Source organism: Lycium barbarum, chromosome 6, assembly GCF_019175385.1.
Source record: "Lycium barbarum isolate Lr01 chromosome 6, ASM1917538v2, whole genome shotgun sequence".
In the NCBI taxonomy this organism is placed as follows: Eukaryota; Viridiplantae; Streptophyta; class Magnoliopsida; order Solanales; family Solanaceae; genus Lycium; species Lycium barbarum.
The window spans coordinates 19,501,015-19,525,408 of NC_083342.1; the positions used below are offsets into that span (position 1 = coordinate 19,501,015).

The 24,394-nt window shown below is 39.5% G+C and overlaps 1 pseudogene; it reads left to right on the forward strand.

Annotated features, from left to right (window-relative positions):
- Nucleotides 1–1,256: 1,256 nt before the first annotated feature.
- LOC132643903 (probable LRR receptor-like serine/threonine-protein kinase RFK1) overlaps nt 1,257–24,394 on the forward strand; it is a 30,649-nt pseudogene continuing 7,511 nt past the window's right edge.

Sequence of the window (24,394 nt, forward strand, 5' to 3'; positions counted from 1 at the left end):
TAGCAAGTTACAAGCATGTTTTCAAGTCAATTATATATATATATATATATATATATATATATATATATAATTATGAACTATTGTTATTACTCATGAATCAAGAACATGTTTGCAAGACTGTGACAAGTTATCTCATGAAACCATATTACAAGATATTTCATGAAACCATGTTACAAGTTATTTCGTGAAATCATGATTACAAGTTATTTACAAGTTATTTCACGAAAATCATGGGCTTCTTAGCCAACTATATTATGTTCTTGTTTTGGGAATTGCTTAGTTAACCGAAAAGGCTCAAATAGCCTGAAACTACGTAGCCACCGTAGGATAAGAGTTGTCAGCAAGGAGGCAACACCTTCATTATGCAGTTGCGATCCTTACATGCTTATTATTACTTAATTCTCATATCCCTGGCAAGGTTGTGAGTGTTCTGCTGGTAGGACGCAAGTACCAGACCATGTTGTCGGGTATACTATAGCATTCCCCACGTTACAAGTAGTTTTACATACAAGTATTTCTATTGATTACTGTTTTAAGACTTCACTCACGTGTCATGTTCATGTTCAAGTTACATTCAGTTTCAGTTCATATCCTATATCTATGTTGTGCCATGTTCTTCATTTCAGCAGGTTTTACATACTAGTACTATTCACCATGTACTAACGTCCCTTTTTCCCGGGGCTTGCAATTCACGGTGCAGATACCAGTTTTTAGGAGCATACATCTGCGCAGTAGGATCACTTCAGATATATCAACTTATTGGTGAGCCCCACTTCTCTTGGGGTTCAACATGGAGTCTGCATTAGTATTCAGTTTATGGTAGTCCAGGGCCATGTCCTGGTAGTTAGTATTCAGACATGTTTTAGAGGTTTCATAGACATATGTTAGTTCACAGAGTCAGTTGTGCTTTTATGTTTGAAAACTATTGTGTTTCCATGATATTTCATGCTATGAGATAGTTTCAAGACTTTATTCCGCAAATTACATTTTCATGATTTATTTAAATTGCATCATATAGATTATATTGTTTTGATGCCCATGTTGACAAGCAAGCCATGAGGTTCACTCGGACACATGCAAGCAAGGCCCGAGTGCCGTGTTACGCCCAGGCCATGGTTCGGGGCGTGACAAAGCTTGGTATCAGAGCCTAGGTTCAAGTGTCTTTAGGGAGTCTATGAAACCGTGTCCAGTAGGGTCACTTTTATATGTGTGAGGGCCCCACACATATAAACAGTTGACCACCAAGACATTCAGAAATGTCTCAATTCTTTTATATTCTAGATCGTGCAGTTAGAGCAGTACTTTTAGGATATCTTCCTAATTCGTGCATGTACGTGTTTTCAGAAAATTCCTTACAAAAGAAAGTACAAGAAGAGGAACACAACCACCAGCCAAAGGGCTACCGTGGAAGCAGCTCATGAAGAGACTGTTCCGACTCAGGCAACAACTCCAACCGCCCCTACCGTTACACCTCCTAGTGCTTCCGATGGGGATGTTAAGAGTGCTATCAACATGCTCACACAGCTGGTAGCAGCTCAGGCCCAACATCAGGAGTCTGGGTCAAGCTCAAGAGGTAATGGAGAGTCTTCTAAGACTAAGGACTTTCTCAGGATGAATCCCCCAGTCTTTACGGGGACAAAGAAAGATGAGGACCCTCAGGACTACATCGATGCTCTTCAGAAAATCTTCAGGATTATGACAGTTACGGAAATCGAAACAGCTACTTTTGGAGCTCATCAGCTGCAGAGCATTGCTAACACCTGGTTTGAATCTTGGGAATTATCCCGAGGTGAGGATGCACCTGATGCTACATGGGATGAATTCACAAGTGCCTTCCTAGACCACTTCATGCCAATAGAAGTCAGAGAAGCTAAGGCTGAGCAATTCCTGAAGCTTAAACAGAATGGTAGGTCAATTCAAGACTACTACTTAGAATTTATCAGTCTGGCTAAGCATGCTTCATATATGGTACCAGATATGAGGGCAAGAGTGAGGAGGTTTGTTGGAGGTTTTGATCCCTATTTGTACGATGGGGCCAATATTGTCGCACATAATGGGGGAATGACTATCTCCAAGATGGTTGCTTTCGTATAGGGGAATGAGACAAGGCTGAAGGAGGAGGAAGCCTTGCAGAAAGAGAAAGACAAGGAGTTCAACAAGAGGGCCAAGTCTACCAGACAGTTCAGCGGTAATGAAAATAGAAAGTTCTTTAAGAACAGGTCAGCCGGACCTACTCCGTCCACGGCAAGTGCTCCAGTTTCCAAGTTCAGGAATGATAATCGTCAACAGAATTTCAGGTGGTCATGCTCCCAGTCTCAGGCCAGTGTGACTCAGAGTAACTTCACCAATCCGATTTGTGCTAAGTGTGGGAAGAGGCATCCTGGGGAGTGCCGCTCTGGATCAAATATTTGCTATGGGTGTGGCCAGCCGGGCTATGTTCAGCGAAATTGCCCTTCAGTCGAACAGGGCACAGGAGGTAATCGGACTCAGTCAGTAAATTCATCAGTTCCTCATAATAACCAAACTCAGGCAGGACGTGTACCAGCTAGATCCGACAACACAAGCGGTGGCCCAAACCGTTTGTATACTTTGACCGGGCGCCAGGATATCGACAACCGTAATGATGTTGTCACAGGTATACTCACCGTTTTCAGTTTCGATGTTTATGCTCTCATGGACCCTGGATCCACCCTATCCTATGTCACCCCTTATGTTGCTAGGAAATTTGGTATTGAACCTGAAAAGCTAAAAGAACCTTTTGAAGTGTCAACTCCAGTTGGTGAGTCAGTCATAGCTTGACGTGTCTATAAGGGCTGTCCAATCAGAGTCTATCACCATGTTGTTCCAGCTGACCTATGTGAGTTAGAAATGGTAGATTTTGATGTAATCATGGGCATGGACTGGTTATATTCATGTTATGCGTCAGTTGATTGTAGAACCAAAACTGTGAGTTTCAAGTTTCCTAATGAGCCAGTCTTAGAGTGGAAGGGTGATTCAGTGAGTCCTAAGGGTAGGTTTATTTCTTACCTCAAGGCAAGAAAGATGGTGTCTAAGGGTTATATCTATCATCTCGTTCGGGTTAGGGATTCATCTTCCCAGACCCTAACTCTTCAGTCAGTCTCTGTTGTTAATGAGTTCCAGAAGTCTTTCCCGAGGATCTTCCCGGAATCCCTCCTGATAGGGAAATTGATTTCGCAATTGACCTACTCCCAGGTACGAAACCTATATCTATTCCACCTTATAGGATGGCTCCAGCTGAATTACGTGAGCTTAAGGCTCAACTCAAAGATCTTTTATACAAGGGTTTTATCCGACCCAGTGTCTCTCCATGGGGTGCCCAGTCCTTTTCGTTCCCAAGAAAGATGGTTCTTTGCGCATGTACATTGACTATCGCCAGCTCAATAAAGTCACGGTCAAGAACAAATACCCTCTTCCACGAATAAATGACTTATTTGATCAGCTTCAGGTTGCCCAATGTTACTCCAAAATAGATCTCCGATCAGGTTACCATCAGCTTAAGGTTAGGAGACAAGATATTCCTAAAACAACCTTTAGAACCAGATGTGGTCATTTCAAATTCTGTGTCATGTCCTTCGGTTTGACCAATGCCCCAGCAACATTTATGGACCTCATGAACAGAGTCTTCAAGCCATACCTCGACCACTTTATCATTGTCTTCATAGATGATATCCTCATTTACTCCCGTAGTGAGGCCGAGCACGCAGAACACCTTCGTATAGTTCTTCAGGTTCTTAAGGACCGCAAGTTGTATGCAAAATTCTCTAAGTGTGAATTTTGGCTCAAATCAGTAGCCTTCTTAGGTCATGTGATTTCTGGTGAGGGTGTTCAGGTTGACTCTCAGAAGATTGAGGCCGTTAAGAATTGGCCCAGACCCGCATCAATTTCAGATATCCGCAGTTTCTTGGGTCTAGCAGGCTATTACCGACGTTTCGTAGAGGGGTTTTCGTCTATTTCAGCACCATTGACCAAGCTGATGAAGAAAGAAGTTAAATTTCAGTGGTCAGATGCCTGTGAGTGTAGTTTCGAGGAATTAAAAACGATACTGACTTCTGCGCCAGTTTTGACTTTACCAGAAGGAACCGAAGGGTTCGTGGTTTATTGTGATGCTTCGGGAGTTGGTCTCGGATGTGTCTTAATGCAGCATGGTAAGGTTGTAGCTTATGTATCTTGTCAGCTCAAGGTTCACGAAAAGAATTATCCGACTCATGACCTAGAGTTAGCAGCTGTAGTTTTTGCACTTAAGATATGGCGTCATTATTTGTATGGAGTGCATGTTGATATCTTCACAGATCATAAAAGCATGCAGTATATCTTCAAACAAAGGGAGCTGAATCTTAGGCAAAGGAGATGACTCGAATTGCTTAAGGATTACGATATGGATATTATTTATCATCCGGGGAAAGCGAATGTTGTAGCTGATGCTCTTAGTCGGCGTTACATGGGAAGTTTAGCCCACGTGGACGTGGATAAGAGAGTTATGACAAAGGAAGTTCACCGTTTGGCCAATCTTGGAGTTCGACTTTTGGACTCCGAGGATGGTGGTGTGGTTGTTCAGAATAGGGCTCTTTCCTCTTTAGTAGTTGAAGTCAAGGAGAAACAGTGTAGATGGGCTCAGAGAGCGAATCATGTCAGAAGCTCACAATTCCAGGTATTCCATCCACCCAGGTTCCAGTAAGATGTATCATGATCTTAAGGATATTTACTGGTGGAACGATATGAAGAAGAATGTGGCGGATTTTGTTGCTAAGTGTCCGAATTGTCAACAAGTGAAAGCCGAACACCAGAGACCTGGTGGCTTGGCTCAGAATATTGATATTCCTATCTGGAAATGGGAAATAATCAATATGAATTTTGTATCAGGTCTACCTCGCTCAGCCAGGAGATATGACTCTATTTGGGTGATCGTTGACAGGCTTACTAAGTCGGCGCACTTCCTGCCAGTAAAGACCACAGATTTAGCAGAAGATTATGCCAAGCTGTATGTTAATGAGATCATCAGATTGCATGGGACACCAGTGCCCATTATTTCAGATCGTGGTGCTCAGTTTACAGCGAGCTTCTGGAAATCTTTTCAGAAAGGATTGGGTACCAAGATGAACCTTAGCACAACTTTTCATCCGCAGACCGATGGCCAGGCAGAGCGTACTATTCAAACTCTGGAGGACATGTTGAGAGCATGCGTCTTGGATTTCAAAGGTAATTGGGATGATTACTTGCCTCTTATCGAGTTTTCCTATAATAACAGTTATCATGCTAGCATTGGGATGGCACCGTTTGAATCTCTGTATGGGCAAAGGTGTAGATCACCAATTAGTTGGTTTGAAGTTGGTGAAGCAGAGTTGTTAGGACCAAATTTGGTTTATCAGGCTATGGACAAAGTCAAGTTAATACAGGAGCGTTTGAAAATGGCTCAGAGTCGCCAGAAGTCTTATACAAATGTGAGGCGAAGGGACTTAGAATTTTTAGTTGATGATTGGGTGTTCCTTAAAGTCTCACCCATGAAGGGTGTTATGATATTTGGCAAGAAAGGGAAGCTAAGTCCCAGATATATTGGACCTTACAGAATTCTACGAAAGGTCGGTCTAGTAGCTTATGAACTTGAGTTACCACAAGATTTGGCTGCTGTACATCCCGTGTTTCATGTGTCCATGTTGAGGAAGTGTGTTGGAGACCCGTCGTTGGTTGTTCCGGCTGATACTATAAAAGTTAAGGATGGGTTGACTTATGAGGAGATCCCCGTAGCCATTCTTGACCGTTAAGTTCGCAAGTTGAGAACTAAGGAAGTAGCCTCAGTGAAAGACTTGTGGAGGAGCCAGAAGGTTGAGGAAGCTACATGGGAAGCCGAGGAGGATATGAAATCCAAGTACCCATTTTTGTTTGAACAACAAGCAGAGAACTTTCAAGGTAACTTTCTGTAGTCCATGTCATGTTATGTCTCATGTTTCACGCTCCTGTCATGTATCCAGCGCTCATGTTTCATGTCTCATGCTTCAGTAACCATGTTTCCATGTAATCGCGCATTCAGTTCTCATGATCTATGATCATGCTCCCACGTAACCATGTCAAGCTCTTATGTTTTATGTCATGTTTCATTCATGTTCATGTATTCAAGCCATGTCCAGCCATATTCTTAACCATGACCCATCATTCGGGGATGAATGATCCCAAGGGGGAGATATTGTAACACTCCGTACCTTTAACTTGAACTTTGATCATGATCCTAGACTTAGAAAATCAGATAAAGAATGTGAGAGTTAGAATTTCTCTGTTCAGTTGTAAGACGGTGGTTTACGCCCATGAACAGTGACCGTATTTCAGTTTACACCCATGAATAGTGATCATAAACTGAAACCAAGAATTTCTGAACATTCTGGAATTTGGCATTTTGATGTCACATGGTTAAATACGGACCGTATTTCTATTTACGGCCCGTATTTCAAAACGTATTTGGAATTTGGGAAAACTTCCTTGATGAAAGTTGTAGAGCTTTGAAATACCTTTCCAACGGTATATTATGGGGGTCAAACGGACATTTGTGCAAAGCGTTATGAAAATTTTACTGAAGAGACGCAGTGCAGTCCGTATTGCAAAATACGGATCGTATTTCAGTTTACGACCCGTAAACTGAAATACGGCCAGCACTGTGCTGGATGTAAACTGCAATTTCACAGGACAGTATATATTCGTCCATACCAGTTCAAGTCATTATTTTTCATTCCTTCAAGCCCTAGAACGACTTCCTACCCTCTTCCATCATCAAGAACACCAAGGTAAGCCTGCCCTAATTATTCCAACTCAATTCTAATACCTATCCTTGTAATCTAAACAAGAAATTATCATTCTAAAATTAGGGTTTTCAAGAAAACCCATCTCAAGGTTCAAGAATTCAAGATTTTGGAAATCTTCTTCAAAGCTCAAGTCTTTAATTCAAGTTTTGGAGCAATTAAGTTATGTAGAACTTCCATCCACATGTGGGAATGTCTACATTCTTCCCCATGCTCCGTTTCTTGATATCCATGAAGTTCAAGCCCTAGGGCATTAAAACCAACATATTGGTAGCCCGTATTTATGTATTTATGTACATGAATTTTGTATCTATATTCGTTATTGTATTCCTAATCTTCCATTACGGTTATTAGGAACCCTAGCTTAATCCATGAATTCTTCCTTATGTGTTCTCATTATGTTTATATGAAACTTTATGATTTTATGTAGCAAGTTACAAGCATGTTTTCAAGTCAATTATATATATATATATATATATATATATATATATATATATATATATATATATATATATATATATAATTATGAACTATTGTTATTACTCATGAATCAAGAACATGTTTGCAAGACTGTGACAAGTTATCTCATGAAACCATATTACAAGATATTTCATGAAACCATGTTACAAGTTATTTCGTGAAATCATGATTACAAGTTATTTCGTGAAATCACGGTGCAGATATCGGTTTTTAGGAGCATACATCTGCGCAGTAGGATCACTTCAGATATCAGCTTATTGGTGAGCCCCACTTCTCTTGGGGTTCAACATGGAGTCTGCATTAGTATTCAGTTTATGGTAGTCCAGGGCCATGTCCTGGTAGTTAGTATTCAGACATGTTTTAGAGGTTTCATAGACATATGTTAGTTCACAGAGTCAGTTATGCTTTTATGTTTGAAAACTATTGTGTTTCCATGATATTTCATGCTATGAGATAATTTCAAGACTTTATTCCGCAAATTACATTTTCATGATTTATTTAAATTGTATCATATAGATTATATTGTTTTGATGCCCATGTTGACAAGCAAGCCATGAGGTTCGCTCGGACACATGCAAGCAAGGCCCGAGTGCCGTGTTACGCCCAGGCCATGGTTCGGGGCGTGACAAATCCCATGAATTTCATAAAACATGACTTGTATTAAACGTGAGTATCTTGTATCATATCATGGATATAATAATATAATATAATTGCATGAAAACTTCTGGACATGTAGGATATTTGTGTAAATAAGCATTACATTTAATAACTCGCATGTACAAACTCATGGAATGTAAAGTATGAGTTTTCATGGATTACAGACAGATTCTCAATAACCAAAAGGCACTATTAAGAATACAATAACGAAGTAATCATACAATTATAGTATATCATGGTACATGTACTTAGGGTTATCATGAACATGGCTAAAACCCTAGTTTTGGTGTAACTTGTATAATCATGGAAAAACATGGTGTACGGAAGAATAAAGATGTTTCCACATGTGGATAGAAACTCTACATACCTGGTAATGCTCCAAAACTTGAATTAAAGACTTGAACTTTGAAAAAGATTTCCAAAATCTTGAATCTTGAACCTTGAGATGGGTTTTCTTGAAAACCCTAGGTTAGAAATGATGATTTCTTATTTATATTACAAGGATATATATATATTAGAATTGACTTGGAATGATTAGAATAGGCTTACCTTGATGTTCTTAATGATGGGAGAGGGTAGGAGGTCGTTCTAGGGCTTGGGGATGTGAAGAATGAAGTGAAAAAGCCTTAAAACGAAGTTTTAAAATTACTGCCAGACCTGTTTTACACCCCATTTTACGGACTGTAAAAGATTTACGGTACTTAGATCCTACCGTAAATCAATTACAGTGATTTGGGCTTTCTGGACCTGTTTTACGTCCCAAATCTACGGCCCATAAATTCTACCGTAAATCGGCATAACACTAGTTTAGTAAAACGGGTATAACTTTTTGTACAAATGTCTTTTTGACCTCCATAATATACCTTTGGAAAGGTATTTCAAATATCTACAACTTTCAAGAAGGATGTTTTCCCAAATTCCTTATATATTTTTTTCCGTATATGCATTTTAAGGGAGACATGGTGCAAACTCACTAGAAAACACGCTCCGTAGGTTAGCTTCCGACTTTCGTTTGCCCAAAGACTCTTCTTATGACTTGATTATTTTTCAAAACACTTCCTATATCTACCATATTTATTCCATTATACCCTCCATCTTACGCATTAAACCTTAGCCCGAAGATCCGAGATGTTACAATATCTCCCCCTTGGGATCATTCGTCCTCGAATGATGGGTCATGATCAAGAATGAGACTAGACATGGCTTGAATACATGAACGTGTAAGAAACATGACATAAAACATAAGAGCTTGACATGGTTATGTGGGAACATGGTTATGGATCATGATAATTGAATACGTGATTACATAGAAACATGTACACGGGAACATGAAACTGAGTAGTACCTACATGAATGAGAATCGTGACACATTTGTCCTCGATTTATGACTAGTGATTAAGAATCGCTACTAACTCTGGAATCTACAAAATTTATGGCAGGACTTCCTTCATAATTCAGACCCTCACAATATTTCTCAAATGCCTGCCAACTAACTAAAGTACCAACACACAACTCATAGGGTATCTTATTACGCATAATGTGACATAACGTGATTAGTGAATCTTGAATGTAGCTAACATGAATACTGAGCTGGCCTGAACACACAGATATTGGCTGAATGATTACATGATTACTATACATAGGGTTTGGAAGAGAATCGATAGGCACGAATGACATGAGTACTAGAAATAGGCACAAACATGACATGATTGCCTGGGCGTAAGGCGCATGACGTGGGACATAAATATATGAAGACTGGCTGATATGAATACATGAGTGCTAAACTATCATGAGATAGGAATACGTGTAAACATGGATATCATAACATGGGATCTGAATGTCAAAAACATGATTGTCACAACATGAGGGTTAAATACTAAGCGTGGGTAGGATTTGGACACTTGAGGACTTGATCATAGACATTCGTATGTCACCACGATAATATGAGATAAGAGTATGACTCAGGCTTTGAAAGTAAGCGCAACTCTGTGCGAATGCGACAGACTTGAGTCATATAACAAGAATTTGATCCTAACATAGGTATTCATAAAGCTCTAGCATTGGCATGACATGAATACGTTGAATCTTAGTAGAATACTCCTGAGCTAAGCACCATAGGGTGCAAGAAAGGAACTCTTGTTTGCTCTTAAACATAGATAGGAATACCTTTGTTATAGCCCGTATTTTGTACGTTCGAAAAATCCGAGGTACTTGCGAAAAATTAGCGGCAAGACTGTTTTTCGAAATTATTTTAACGCACAAGTTGTTGGGGAGTATTATTTATGAATATTATTAGTATGGAAATATTGAGAAAAGCCAAGGGCAAAAAGGGAAACTTGCAAAATGGTTCATGGTAATATTGAGGAAAGTCTAGGGGCAAAATGAGAATTTCACAAATAATTCAAGAACCTTCTTGAATGAGCTATGTTGGCCGTGTGGCATATGGTCACATTTTATTAAATGGTGCTACTTATAAATATGTATGGATTAAAGTTTAAATAATAATAAGACAAGTGGTCATATTTGTCATTTTGAGAAAGTTCTAGAAAAAAAAAAGGAAAAGAAAGAAGAGATTAGTCTTCTTTGTAAATATGGAAAAGTTATGGTAAAATAAGAAAATTTGTCATCTTTATTTTAATTTAAAGAAAACTCTAGAAAAATGGAGAAGAAGGCCATGTGCTCATATGATATTGGAAGAAGCTAAGTATATATATATGAGAGGTCATCTTTTTAATTTAAGAAATTGGAGAGAAAGAAGAGAAAAAGAAGAAAAATAAAGAAGAGGAGAGGGGAGAGGTTCGGCCACCATGGCCGAACATGGGTCATGGAAGGTGATCAAGGAAAAAAATATTCTTTCCTAGCATTCCAACTAATTAGCACGTCCTCTTTAACTTGGAGTGATTGTTGGAAGAAGTAGAACACTTGTTGTGCAAGTTTGGAGCCTTGCCGAGTAAGCAGAAGTTAAGTAAAAAGGTATGTATTCAATTCTCTTTCATGTGTATGGATGATTGTGAGTATTGTAGAGTGTAGGAAAGGATGAAATATATGAAAATATGCGTGTCGTGGAGTGTAGCCGTGCGTGTGTTATAGTGAATAAAGATCTTGAATTAATTTTATGTAGTATGTTGTTTGTTGTTATAATGCATAGAAAAGATGGAAATTTATGGAAATATGCATGTGGTGTTGTATCCGCGGGGTTCTTGTGTGGTGTAGAAGAAGAACGAGTCAATTTTATTTAGTACTTTGATGGTTGTCGATGTAGAATCTACGAGGAAAATGAAGGTTTGTTGGTTTGGAGTGAAGTTGTAATCATTGTGGTATTGTTGTGAAAGTCAATGTGACATTAGTATGAATTCTCGTATTTGTATGAATATGACGTTGTTAATGTGTGGTTATTGATATGGTTATGAATCTAGTATGAGAGAAAATGTGTTGCTAATGTTTTCATTAAAGTTGGTAAGGTGTGGGCGGCATTGTATGTTGATTGGATCATTTTGAATATTGCAGTGTTGCTAGAATAATTGTTGGCATTGTTGTTGGTTTGGCCGAGTTGAATTCTCGGATTGTATAGATAAATTGGCCGAGTTAGATTCTCGGGGATGGTATATTTACAGGGGAGATGCTGCCGAAATTTTGGCAGAATATAAGTGAATTTATTTGAGAAGTTAAGACAAGTGAATGACAATGGATTTAATGATTATGTGAATTCTTTTGTATGTAGACTAACAAGCTTGGAAAAATAAGCATAGCTAACAGGACGTGGAACAGGTATGTAAGGCTTACCCTTTATTTCTTTGGCATGTCTTAGAGCCAAGTAAGTTATGATATGTACTTTGAGGTAACCCTACTCCTTAATTCCGAGTTTTTTATGATTCGTATGCCCTCTCTGATATAAGTACTTCGATACGAGTAATCTGATATGAGTATTCCCCATTCTGACGTAACTATTCTGATATAAGTATTCTGATATAAGTATTTTGATATAAGTATTCTGACATAAGTATTCTGATACAAGTATCCTGACATAAGTATTCTGATATAAGTATTCTGATATGAGTATTTTGATATAAGTATTCTAACATAAGTATTCTGATAAAAGTATTCTGACATAAGTATTCTGATATAAGCATTCTGATATAAGTATTCTGTTTGAGTAATCTGCTACGAATATCCTGATAGCACGTTCGATTATTCCATCGAGTCTTGATTTATGTGCATTTAGTTTCTCACTACTCTGCTCGTGCATATGTCATGATTTCCTTCGCCGAGTCCCGGGCCGGTATGTATCGTGCGTATGGTTCACCGGGTTCGCCGTTTGAGGGCCGGGAGCCATATATGTATTCCGAAGTTAGATGTGTTATGGTGTTATGATGTGTTATGGTTCGCCGAACTACATATGATATGTTATTATGTTATGATATTATGATTTGTGACGGAGATTACGGAGCAAAACTTCTGGAGTTAGATGTGTCTGGCGCCAAAGGCAGGGTGGCGCCACGCAAGGGACCGGATACCGTTCTTGGCATGCATGGTTTGTGTTCCCAGTAAGTTGTTTTTATTAATTTTCATATCGCACTTACTCCTGTACTAATCTTCTGTATTATTTGTTTCGCTTGTGATTCTGTTCATTTTATTCCATGCTTTACATACTCAGTACATATTCCGTATTGACCCCTTTCTTCGGGGGCTGCGTTTCATGCCACGCAGGTACACCCAGATGAGCAGAAGACTTTACTAGGAGGTGTTTCAGCGGGATTGGCGAGCTCCACTTCCCTCCGGAGCGTTGTCGAGTCAGAGCGTACATAAGTTGTGATTTCTGTTTTGTGTTAGAGACTTTGCAGACAGAGTCGTGGGTACAGAAAATTAGTTTTTAATCGGCTTCATCAGCCGATGTGATATTTTGTGATATGTTACAGATTCCATATGTCTACAGATTTTGTTTGATTTGTGAACGATAGAAAGAAAGTTTCTGAAAGCCTTACTGTATGTTTCATGTGATTTGATTTGAAAATCTGAAAAGAGTATGTATGTAATCAGACTCTGAGGGTTCGCTCGGCTCCGAATATGGGGTCGGGTGCCCATCACACCCTAATAAGGTTAGGGTGTGACAACCTTGGCATATCTTGCTTATTATAGTGAGCAGATCATAGAGGATTGAGAGCAAAGGATTATTCGTGCGAATCATAGGAGACACTTCGTCTTAGAACATAAACGTGGCATGCGTACATCAAACCGAAGGACGTAACATGGAACATTCATGGGACGGGATTAATATGGCATAAAACATGAATACGTGAGTAGCATGACATGGGACATGGGTACCTGAAAAACATGGCGCTTACATGAGTACCTGTATACCATGGCCTATGGACTTGAGTTCATGAGCATTGAAGTAAGACTAAGGCATAAGTGTGACTTGCATGGAGCACAATTTGTAGGCTTCACTCTTGAGTCAGAGACATAGGGCATGGATAAAACATTACCTTTAGGATTTAGATATACCGAAAGAATAGGACATGGTTCAACTGTCACGACCCCACTCAAGGCCATGACGGGTACCCGGTACCATATACCGAACACCTCTGATCTAACATTCCATTCTCGCTACCAGGTGGGCCACGTGGACAATTCGTGCATACTTTACTCAATATAGTCATCACTAGCTATACCCGTAAGCATATGTCAATAAGTTTTACCAAAATATTATACAACAACAAGGACGGACAAAGTTACAAAACATCTATCCACGTATATCTGTCTATGAGCCTCTAAATAAGATACATAAATCCACAAGGATGGGGCAGGATTTCACCATGCCCAACTATATACATAAGACTAGTACCAATAAGCTGTAGCTCCGGAACAACTGGAGCGCTCTCAAGATGCCGCTGATGGAGCTCCTAGAGATCAGGTGCGTCTACGTGTCTACCTGTGGGCATGAACACAGCGTCCATAAAAGAAAGGGCGTCAGTAGGAGTAATGTACTGAGTATGTAAGACATGAAAAATAATATAATAAGACACATTGAGCATATCATGAGATAGAAGGGTAACCTGTACATCTGAGTGCCTCTTAAGGCGTATACCATGCATGCTTAGCCTTTCATAAAATCTTTCTCATGCATAGGTATCATAATAGTGCTGCGGAATGTGTAGTCCGATCCATGTATATATATATATTGCTGCGGAACGTGCAACCTGATCAATAAATATATTATATTGCTGCGGAACGTACAACCCGATCCATATATATATATATATATATATATATATATATATGTATGTATATATATAATATAATAGTGCCGAGGAACGAACGTCCCGATCCATTTAACCACATATTGCGCGTCCGGGCATCCCGCATCCGAGACGATATCATGATATACCAACTGATTAGGTGGCTATGCGTATATAACGCCTCACCCTTTTCCCATAACCCCATATATATATATATATATATATATATATATATATATATATATATATATATATATATATATATATATATATATATATATATATATATAGATAGGTAGATATATAATATGCGTAGCATGCATGAGAGCCCAAAGAAAAGCTACGATTCTATCGGAGTGATGTAAGGTCGGTAACCTCCGATTTATAGTATGGAACAATCATCATCGCTCTATCCCACCCTGAATGAACAATTATTATAAGGCGAGATCAACAACGATGAATAAAATCGAGAAAATCATGAAATAACTCAACATTCTCTTTATAACATTGAAATCATAAGCTTGGGATCCTTAACCATAAAATCATCATTATCATAATCATCATAGAAATATCATCATCTTTGACATCATCGTTATCATGGTAAGAGCATGTCCATCGTTGTTTTCATAAGAGCTTAGAGAATCATAAATCTCTGGTTTGGAAAATACGAACATTTTGGAAAACATTTATGGATTATCAGGAAAGGAGTCATGCCTTGAATCATGAACTTCTAACTTTTGAAATCAAAAAGGTCATGGAAATATATAAATGGAAACATAACATAGGATCATGCCTTAGAAAGAAAGGGACGAGCCTTAACATACCTATTCGACCTCCTATTAGCTACGCTTATCCGCCCGAGCTCGTAAATCTACATTCGAAAGGATTCACACTAACGTCAGACTCATTACCACACACTTGCCCTATGTTTTCAAATCAAACTATTTTATATCCTGCCGAAAATCAGGCAGAATCTCCCCTGTTTATATGCCTAGCCCAAAATCTTAATTCAGCAACCAACAACAATAACAACAATACCAACATCAACCATAATATTATCAATACCAAAATACATCATAAATATTCCATATGGTGTTTATCCCATATTTCCACCAACCAAATTATTTTATAACTATTTAAGAGCTCCATATCCATAAAGGAACCAAGATTAATATTAATAATAAAAGATTCATACCTTCCTCTCGATAATATTGCTATATCTTCACTTCTCCACATTAAGCTTAAGCCACAAAGCGTCACTATAAGATTTTGTAGTCGCAACTATACACCGTCTGGATCGAAATTTAGGAATTATATCTGATTTTGGCTTAAAAATGGGTGTTGGGAGTTTGGGGAAATTTCCAGAAGATTAGAGAGGATTTGGGGTGTTTTGGCTGAGGAAATGAGGGGGGTGACCCCTTTTTATAACGGTCTAGGTTCTACTTGGACCTACTTAAAATTTATTCAGCGTGTTCGCGCCACTTTCTGGCGCGTTCGCGCAGGGTTAATTTCCTGCCCTGACAACCAATCTTATAACGTCCATAACGTTTGATCCCGATATCGTATGAGGGCCTACGACCTATGATTGGAAATCTATTTCAATTATCTACATCTTTCATTTTTGTTGTGTTTCTAAACTCCAAACTTATAATGGCGTTTTGGCCTCTTCCAGTCCGATCGTCCGAAAACATCTCCTTAAATTATCCTTTTTGGAAGGCTTATGCCCACATTTGGCTTAAGGGTCCTTCTTACGACTTGATTAACTTCCCATGTACTACTCATATAATATAATCTTCATCCTTAATCCTTGTATGACTTTACTCTTCTTTGAATTCATACTAAGCCGTCTATAGTCTTGGTAGCGCGAAATTTTTTCAGGATTTAATATTCCTCTCCCCTTAGGAACATTCGTCCTCGAATGTTAAGCTCTTAGGGACTCCTACAAAAATTCTGACAAAGTTTCCCCTGTAATTGTACCACTATGTCCTGTCATAACAGCCCAGAATATACAATGCCTCATCGGACATCAACATTTATATTGAGATGGCCATGCACGGCCAAGAAGTTATTTTAAAGACACCTCACGTACCATAGGGCACTGATGACTCTGTCTGCACGTCTTCTGGGAGTGGTAATAAATGCGGTTATCTAGATTTCATGTCCTCCTCAGCTTCCTAAGTTATCTCTTCCCTGTTATTATTCCTCCACAAGACTTTGACTGAATCCACGTCCTTGGTTCTAAGCCTTTGGACTTGCCTATCCAGAATAGCAATGGGTACTTCCTCATAGGACAGCTTCTCAGTGACTTGTACATCATCTACAGGTACAATCCTGGAGGGATCTCCAACACACACTTGCTTAGCATGGATACGTGAAACACTAGATGGACTGATTCGAATTCTGGAGGCAAATCCGACTCATAAGCTACTTGTCCTACCTTGTGCACAATATCATAAGGTCCAATATACCGAGGACTAAGCTTCCACTTCTTGCCAAATCTCATCACGCCTTTCATCGGTGATACTTGCAAGAATACCCAATCATTGACTTTGAATTCCAAGTTTCGCCGACGATTATCCGCATAGGATTTCTAACGACTCTGAGCTATTAGTAGTCATTATTGAATAACCTTGACCTTTTCTACTGCTCGCTGAATCAAATCTGGGCCATCTAACTTTGTTTCTCCCACTTCAAACCATCCAATAGGCGATCTACACTTCTTCCTGTACAGAGCTTCATATGGGGCCATCTGAATACTAAAGTAATAGCTATTGTTGTATGCAAATTCAATAAGTGGAAGGTGATCACCCCAATTGCCTCCAAAATCTAGCACACATGCCCTCAACATATCTTCGAGGGTTTGGACAGAGCGCTCCGCCTGCCCGCCAGTATGTGGATGGAACGCTGTACTAAGTCTCACCTACGTTCCCAGACCTTCTTGGAAGGACCTCCAAAAATTAGTTGTAAACTGTGTTCCTCGATCAATGATAATGGACACTAGCATACCATGAAGTCGCACTACCTCTTTGATATATAACTTTCCATAAACCTCTGCTGAGTATGTCATTCTGACTGGCAGAAAATGGCTGACTTCGTGAGTCTATCCACTATTACCCATATAGAATCATACTTACGTCGGAAGCGAGGCAAGACTGTAATGAAGTCCATGTTAATATCCTCCATTTCCAAGTTTGAATCTCTATAACTTGCAGTAACCCTCCGGGCTTCTGATGCTTGACCTTAACCTGTTGGCAATTTGGGCATTGAGCAACAAACTCCGCTACGTCCCTTTTCATGCCATCCCACCAGTATAAGCATCTGAGGTCATGATACATCTTCGTTGACCCCGGATGAACAGAATAACGGGCATAATATGCCTCACCCATAACCTGCCGTCGTAGCCCGGCAACATCAGGTACGCACAATCTGCCTCTATACCGTAGTACTCTATCAGGTGTAACCTCAAATGGGGTCTTCTCCTTTTGAAGAGCTGTATCTCTATACTGTGCCAGAATAGGGTCCTCGTACTGACATCTTTTTACTTCTTCTATGATAGAGGACTCAACAACTTCTCGAACAGAAACTCCACTATCTCCAGAATTAGCCAAACGTATTCTAAGGCTAGCTAGCTGGTAAATCTCACGAACTATCTCCTTCCTTTATGGCTGCACATCCGTCAAGCTGCCCATATATTTACGGCTAAGAGCATCTGCTACAACATTTGCTTTCCCTGGATGGTATAGGATGTCAACATCATAATCCTTTAGTAGCTCTAGCCACTGTCTCTGTTGAAAATTCAGCTCTTTCTGCTTAAAGATATATTGGAGACTCTTGTGATCTGTATAGATATCAACATGAAAACCATATAAATAATTCCTTCATATCTTCAAGGCATGAATCACTGCTGCTAACTCCAGATCATGAATCGGGTAGTTCTTCTCGTGTTTCCGCTACTGCCTCGAAGCATAACCTATTACTTTGCCATGCTGCATCAATACACAACCCAGTCCAACACCTGAAGCATCACAGTAAATAACATAGCCCTTCGATCCTTCGGGGAGTGTCAGGACTGGGGCCGAAGTCAGCCTATGCTTTAGCTCTTGAAAGCTGCGCTCACACGCATCTGTCCACTGAAACTTAGCCAATTTCTGAGTTAGCTTCGTCAGTAGTGCAACGATGGAAGAAAATCCTTCTACAAATCTTCTATAGTAAGTGGCCAAACCCAAGAAACTACGGATCTCTGTAGGAGTTGTAGGCCATGGCCAATCCTTCACGGCTTCGATCTTCTGAGTATCTACCGGAATACCATCAGCGGAAATAATATGACCCAGAAAAGTCACAGAATTCAGCCAAAATTCACATTTTGAAAATTTGGCATATAACTCCCGACTCGAAGGATTCCAAGAACAGTATGCAAATGGTCTGCATGCTCTGCCTCCGATCGAGAATACACCAGAATATTATCGATGAACACAATTACAAATAGATCCAAGAAGGGCCTGAATACATTATTCATTAAATTCATGAATACCGCTGGAGCATTAGTCAACCCAAATGACATCACTCTAAACTCATAATGGCCATATCTGGTTCGAAAAGCTATTTTTTGGGATATTCTGTTCCTTAACCCTCACTTGGTGGTATCCTGATCTCAGATCTATTTTTGAGAACTACTTGGCTCCCTACAACTGATCGAATAAATCATCAATCCTTGGAAGTGGGTATTTGTTCTTTATCATCACCTTTTTCAGTTGTCTATAGTCAATACACATACGTAAAGAACCATCCTTCTTCCTTACAAAAAAAACACAGGCACTCCCCATGGCGATGAACTGGGTCTAATGAAGCCTTTTTCAAGCAAATCCTTCAGTTGCGTCTTTAACTCTTTCAATTCTGCAGGGGCCATTCGATATGGGGGAATAGATATGAGCTTAGTATCAGGCAACACATCGATAGTAAACTCAATCTCCCGCTCTGGTGGTAGACCTGGAAGCTCGTTTGGGAACACGTCTGGAAACTCATTCACTACAGGAAAGGATTGAAGAGTTGGTGGTTTTGCTTCTATATCTTAAACCCGAACTAAATGATAAATGTAGCCTTTGGAAATCATCTTTCTCGCTTTGAGGTAGGAGATAAATCGACCCCTCAGAGACACCGCATTGCCTTTCCATTCTAACACTGGTTCTCCTGGGAACTGGAATCGGACCACCTTCATTCTACAATCAACGTTAGCGTAACAGGAGGCTAGCTAGTCCATACCCATAATAACGTCAAAAGCTAACATCTCCAGCTCATGTAGATTTACAGTAGTAGGACGATCGCAAACTACGAACATACAATCCCTATATACCCGCCTGGCTACTACTGGGTCTCCTACAGGTGTAGCTACCTCAAAAGGTTTAATCGGCTCCGGTTTCATCCCAATGCAGTTAGCGACATAAGGAGTAATATATGACAGAGTAGAACCTGGATCAATCAATGCATACACGTCATAGGAGAATACCGATAATATACCTGTTACAATATCTGGGGAAGATTCAAGATCGTGTCGTCCTGCTAGTGCATATATACGGTTCTGAGAGCCGCTTGAACTGGGTGCTCCTCCTCTGCCTCGGCCACGACCTACTGGAGTCTGTCCAGAGTGTGCCCTGCCACACTGAGTACACCGTGGTAGGGGTGATCTCGTCCGGCTAGAATCGGCTCTATGCTGGGACCCTGAAACTCTAGAACTCTGGCCTGTCCCGAATAGATAGGACGATCAAATCTTTTACTCGCGAATCGAGGAGGTGCGCTGGCCACTGATTGGCCTGAATACCTAGAATATTGTTTTTTCTGCCCTCCTCTATACTCACTGCCAGCACCAAAAGATCTGGCCCTTTTGTTGCGCCCCCTATCAAAATCACGTTCACCTCTCTGCGGCTGCTGCCGTTCCTCCAGGTTTTGGGCATGGGCCTGAATGCGAGCGATATCCATCCCAACCTAGAGTGAGGCCGTCAAGCACTCCTTAAACAAATGTGGCTCTAACCCACTCACAAATCGATGCACATGATCTACCATGTCGGCTACCATGGCTGGGGCGTACCTGGCTAAAGAATTAAAGCGGAGGCTGTATTCCCGGGCGCTCATATTCCCTTGCTTGAGATTCAGGAGTTTATCCGCTTGGGCACGTCGGACCGCCGGTGGTAGATAATGTCATAGAAACGCTCCTGTGAATTCTTGCCAAACTGGGGGAGGTTCATTTGCTCCTCGCGAAGATATCCAAGCATTATACCACTGGACGGCCATATCTCGCAATCTATACGAAGCCAATTCTACTAACTCAGTATTCGAGGCATGTATTATCCGCAGCGTAAGGTCGGTAACCTCCGATTCTATCGGAGTGACGTAAGGTCGGTAACCTCCGATTTATAGTATGGAACAATCATCATCGCTCTATCCCACCTTGAAGGAACAATTATTATAAAGCGAGATCAACAACAATGAATAAAATTGAGAAAATCATGAAATAACTCAACATTCTCATTATAACATTGAAATCATAAGCTTGGGGTCCTTAATCATAAAATTACCATTATCATAGAAATATCATCATCTTTGACATCATCATTATCATGGTAAGAGCATGTTCATCGTTGTTGTCATAAGAGCTCACAGAATCATAAATCTCTGGTTTGGAAAATACGAACATTTTGGAAAACATTTATGGCTTATCATGAAAGGAGTCATGCCTTGAATCATGAACTTCTAACTTTTGAAATCAAGGAGGTTAGGGAAATATATATATATGGAAACATAACATAGGATCATGCCTTTGAAAGAAAGGGACGAGCCTTAACATACCTGTTCGACCTCCTTTTAGCTATGGTTATCCGCCCGAGCTCGTAAATCTACATTCGAAAGGATTCACACTAACGTCAGACTCATTACCGCACACTTGCCCTAAGTTTTCAAATCAAACTATTTTATATCCTGTCGAAAATCGAGCAGCATCTCCCCTGTTTATATGCCTAGCCCGAAATCTCAATTCAGCAACTAACAACAAAAACAACAATACCAACATCAACCATAATATTCTCAATACCAAAATACATCATAAACATCCCATATGGTGTTTATCCCATATTTCCACCAACCAAATTATTTTATAACTATTTAAAAGCTCTATCTCCGTAAAGGAACCAAGATTAATATTAATAATAAAAGATTCATACCTTCCTCTCAATAATATTGCTATATCTTCACTTCTCCACCTAAATATTAAGCCACAACGCGTCACTATACGATTTTGTAGTCGTAACTATATGCCGTCTGGACCGGAATTTGGGAACTATACCTAATTTTGGCTTAAAAGTGGGTCTTGGGAGTTTGGGGAAATTTCCAGAAGATTAGAGAGGATTTGGGGTGTTTTGGATGAGGAAATGAGGAGGGTGACCCCTTTTTATAACGGTCCAGGTCCTGCTTGGACCGACATAAAATTTACTCAGCGCATTCACGCTGCCACGTGACGTGTTCGCGCTGAGTTGCAGGGTCTTGCCCTGCGTGTTCGCACCACCTTCTGGCGCGTTCGCGTAGGGTTAATTTCTTGCCCTGACAGCCTATCTTAAAATGCGCATAACATTTGATCCCGATATCGAATGAGGGCCCCCGACCTATGGTTGGAAAGCTATTTCAATTATCTACAACTTTCATTTTTGGTGTGTTTCCAAACTCCAAACTTATAATAGCGTTTTGGCCTCTTCAAATCAGATCATCCGATAAAATCTCCTTAAATTATCCTTTTTGGAAGGCTTATGCCCACATTTGGCTTAAGGGTCCTTCTTACGACTTGCTTAACTTCCCATGTACTACTCATATAATATAATCTTCATCCTTAATCCTTGTATGACTTTACTCTTCTTTGAGCTCATACTATGCCATCTACAATCTTGGTAGCGCAAAATTGTTTCAGGATGTAACATCAACACAGCTTACTCTTATCATCGTGAGTAAACGCTGTTGTTATAAATAAGGTTCATGAAAGAATGGATTATAGGTAGGAATAATTCATTCTTCGAGCATCTAAGACATGGGTAGAATGACACCTTGAACATAACAAGGCATAGATACTTAGCGAAAGAAAAAGGGAATCATTTCATCATGATCGTAAAACATTAGCTAGAGGAACATAAGCATGCGTTACATAGAATCGTGGATAGGACATCCATCCTGAATTACTCTCATTATTGCCTACCAGCATCATTATTATGCTATTTCTATAGGTGGATGCTCGAATTAATATAGCGTGGACATGAGTACGTGAAAACATAGGTAGTATATCATTAATGTCGAAATAAGTTGTTTACCCAAGGCATTCTCCTCTTTTCCAAGGAATAGGTGTGGGTTCCATAGGATTCTTAGTCTTTGAACTATTATGTTACCTTCCCTTCGATCCTTATCAACGTCAACATCATAATAGAAAATCACTTAGAATCTAGAACGTGGACATGGGTATAAAAGCACAATAAATATGTGGGACATGAATGCAGTTTTTAACTTTAGACAGGAGAACAACCTTATGTGCAAAACATGAAAGGAAATTCCCTTGCATAGCTTACTATCGTATGTAGTCTTAATTCTTGTATCTTAAACGTGAAGTGTAAAGCTCTAAAATGGGCATGATATAGGTACGAAAGGCACGAGTTGAGTACATCTGGGCATTAGTACCACATAGTGCATGAATTAGTCTGGAATTGGAACCGTCACACCCTTAAAACCCGCTATTCGATCTAAAACCTTATCTCATAACATAATTACCTAGTACTTGATCTCAACGACATGACAAAAATCACATTCTACGCACCTTATCTTGGATACATGAAACTGTGATCCTCTGACATAATCTCCTTAACACCTATCAACTTACAAAACACATAATCTATATCAGCACCTTATCGCACGATCTCCCCCTTAGTTCAAAAGCTGACATTTAAAGCCTGTGGATCCCTCGATTTAGCGATAAGTGGTCATCTAGTGGTTCCGCTAATTTCCTCTAAAACACTAATGACTCATTTCTTCGGCTTATTTCAAGCAAGTCTTACTACTGGGAAAACTAGATTACTTAAATGAACGGATTTTTAATGTACATAACTGACATACTTGCTTTGTCAGTGTTGGGGAAAACTCTTTTCTGATAACTCTTAAAGGTTATTCTTCTGTAGCTTGTTCTCTTACTGCTTAGATGGTTTTCTTCTTTCGCCCATTTCTATACCTCGAATTTAACTTAAACCATTTGGGTTCTAACACGCCTTTGGTGTATTTAGACAGTTACCTACTCACTAGTGTTAACTTGACTATGTAACTCAAATCGTACTTCTACTAACTCTGCTGAAAATTTCTTATTCATTGTATCTACTCAAACTTACTTACTATGCTTCTGTTAACCACTTGCTAGCATCATGTTCTCTAATTCTTTTCTGAGTACTAAAGTGAAACATAAGGTTATTTCTAAATTTTATTCCTCATTTGACTCTATTCTAGGGTTGTATACTATCTTTCTGAACTATAGACATGGATCACACACTACTAAAAAACCAGCGTTTAGTGACAGAATATTAGCGACAAACCATATTCTGTCGCTAATTAACGACGGATTGCTCATTTTGTCGCGAGAAAAGCAACTAAAATTTTATCTTATTATATAGTGACGGATTAGCAACGAAAACTGAGTTTCGTCACTAATGATTAGCGCGAAATATTGGCGCCTTAAATTTCACTTCAGATTTAGCAACAGAAGAGGCGCGACAAATTTTATTTTTATTTAGCGACAGATTCAGCAACGAAAAATCCGTCGCTAGGCCTTTTAATTTTTCTCGAAAAAAATTATATATTTGCAGCAATGGAAAAAATTGTCGCAATATTAATCATTAAAAGAAATCAATGTATTATTTAGCGACGGAATATAATATCCGTCGCTATTCCGTCGTTAAGTGTTAAAAAAAGATATCTCCTAGGGTAAACATGTATTTCATTTCAGTTCAAACACACCCAACACAGATATAGAGAGAGAGTGTTCGAAATTGCTAACATAGAGAGAGAGAGAGAGCACAACAAAGATCAAAATAATGTGAATCTAGGGTTTATATTGTGTTTTTCTCTTCTTATGCTGCATCTTTTATCTAAAGGAAAGGTATGTTTTGATTTTTCTATGTTTTATGGGCAGTTTCTTTCTTCTTTATC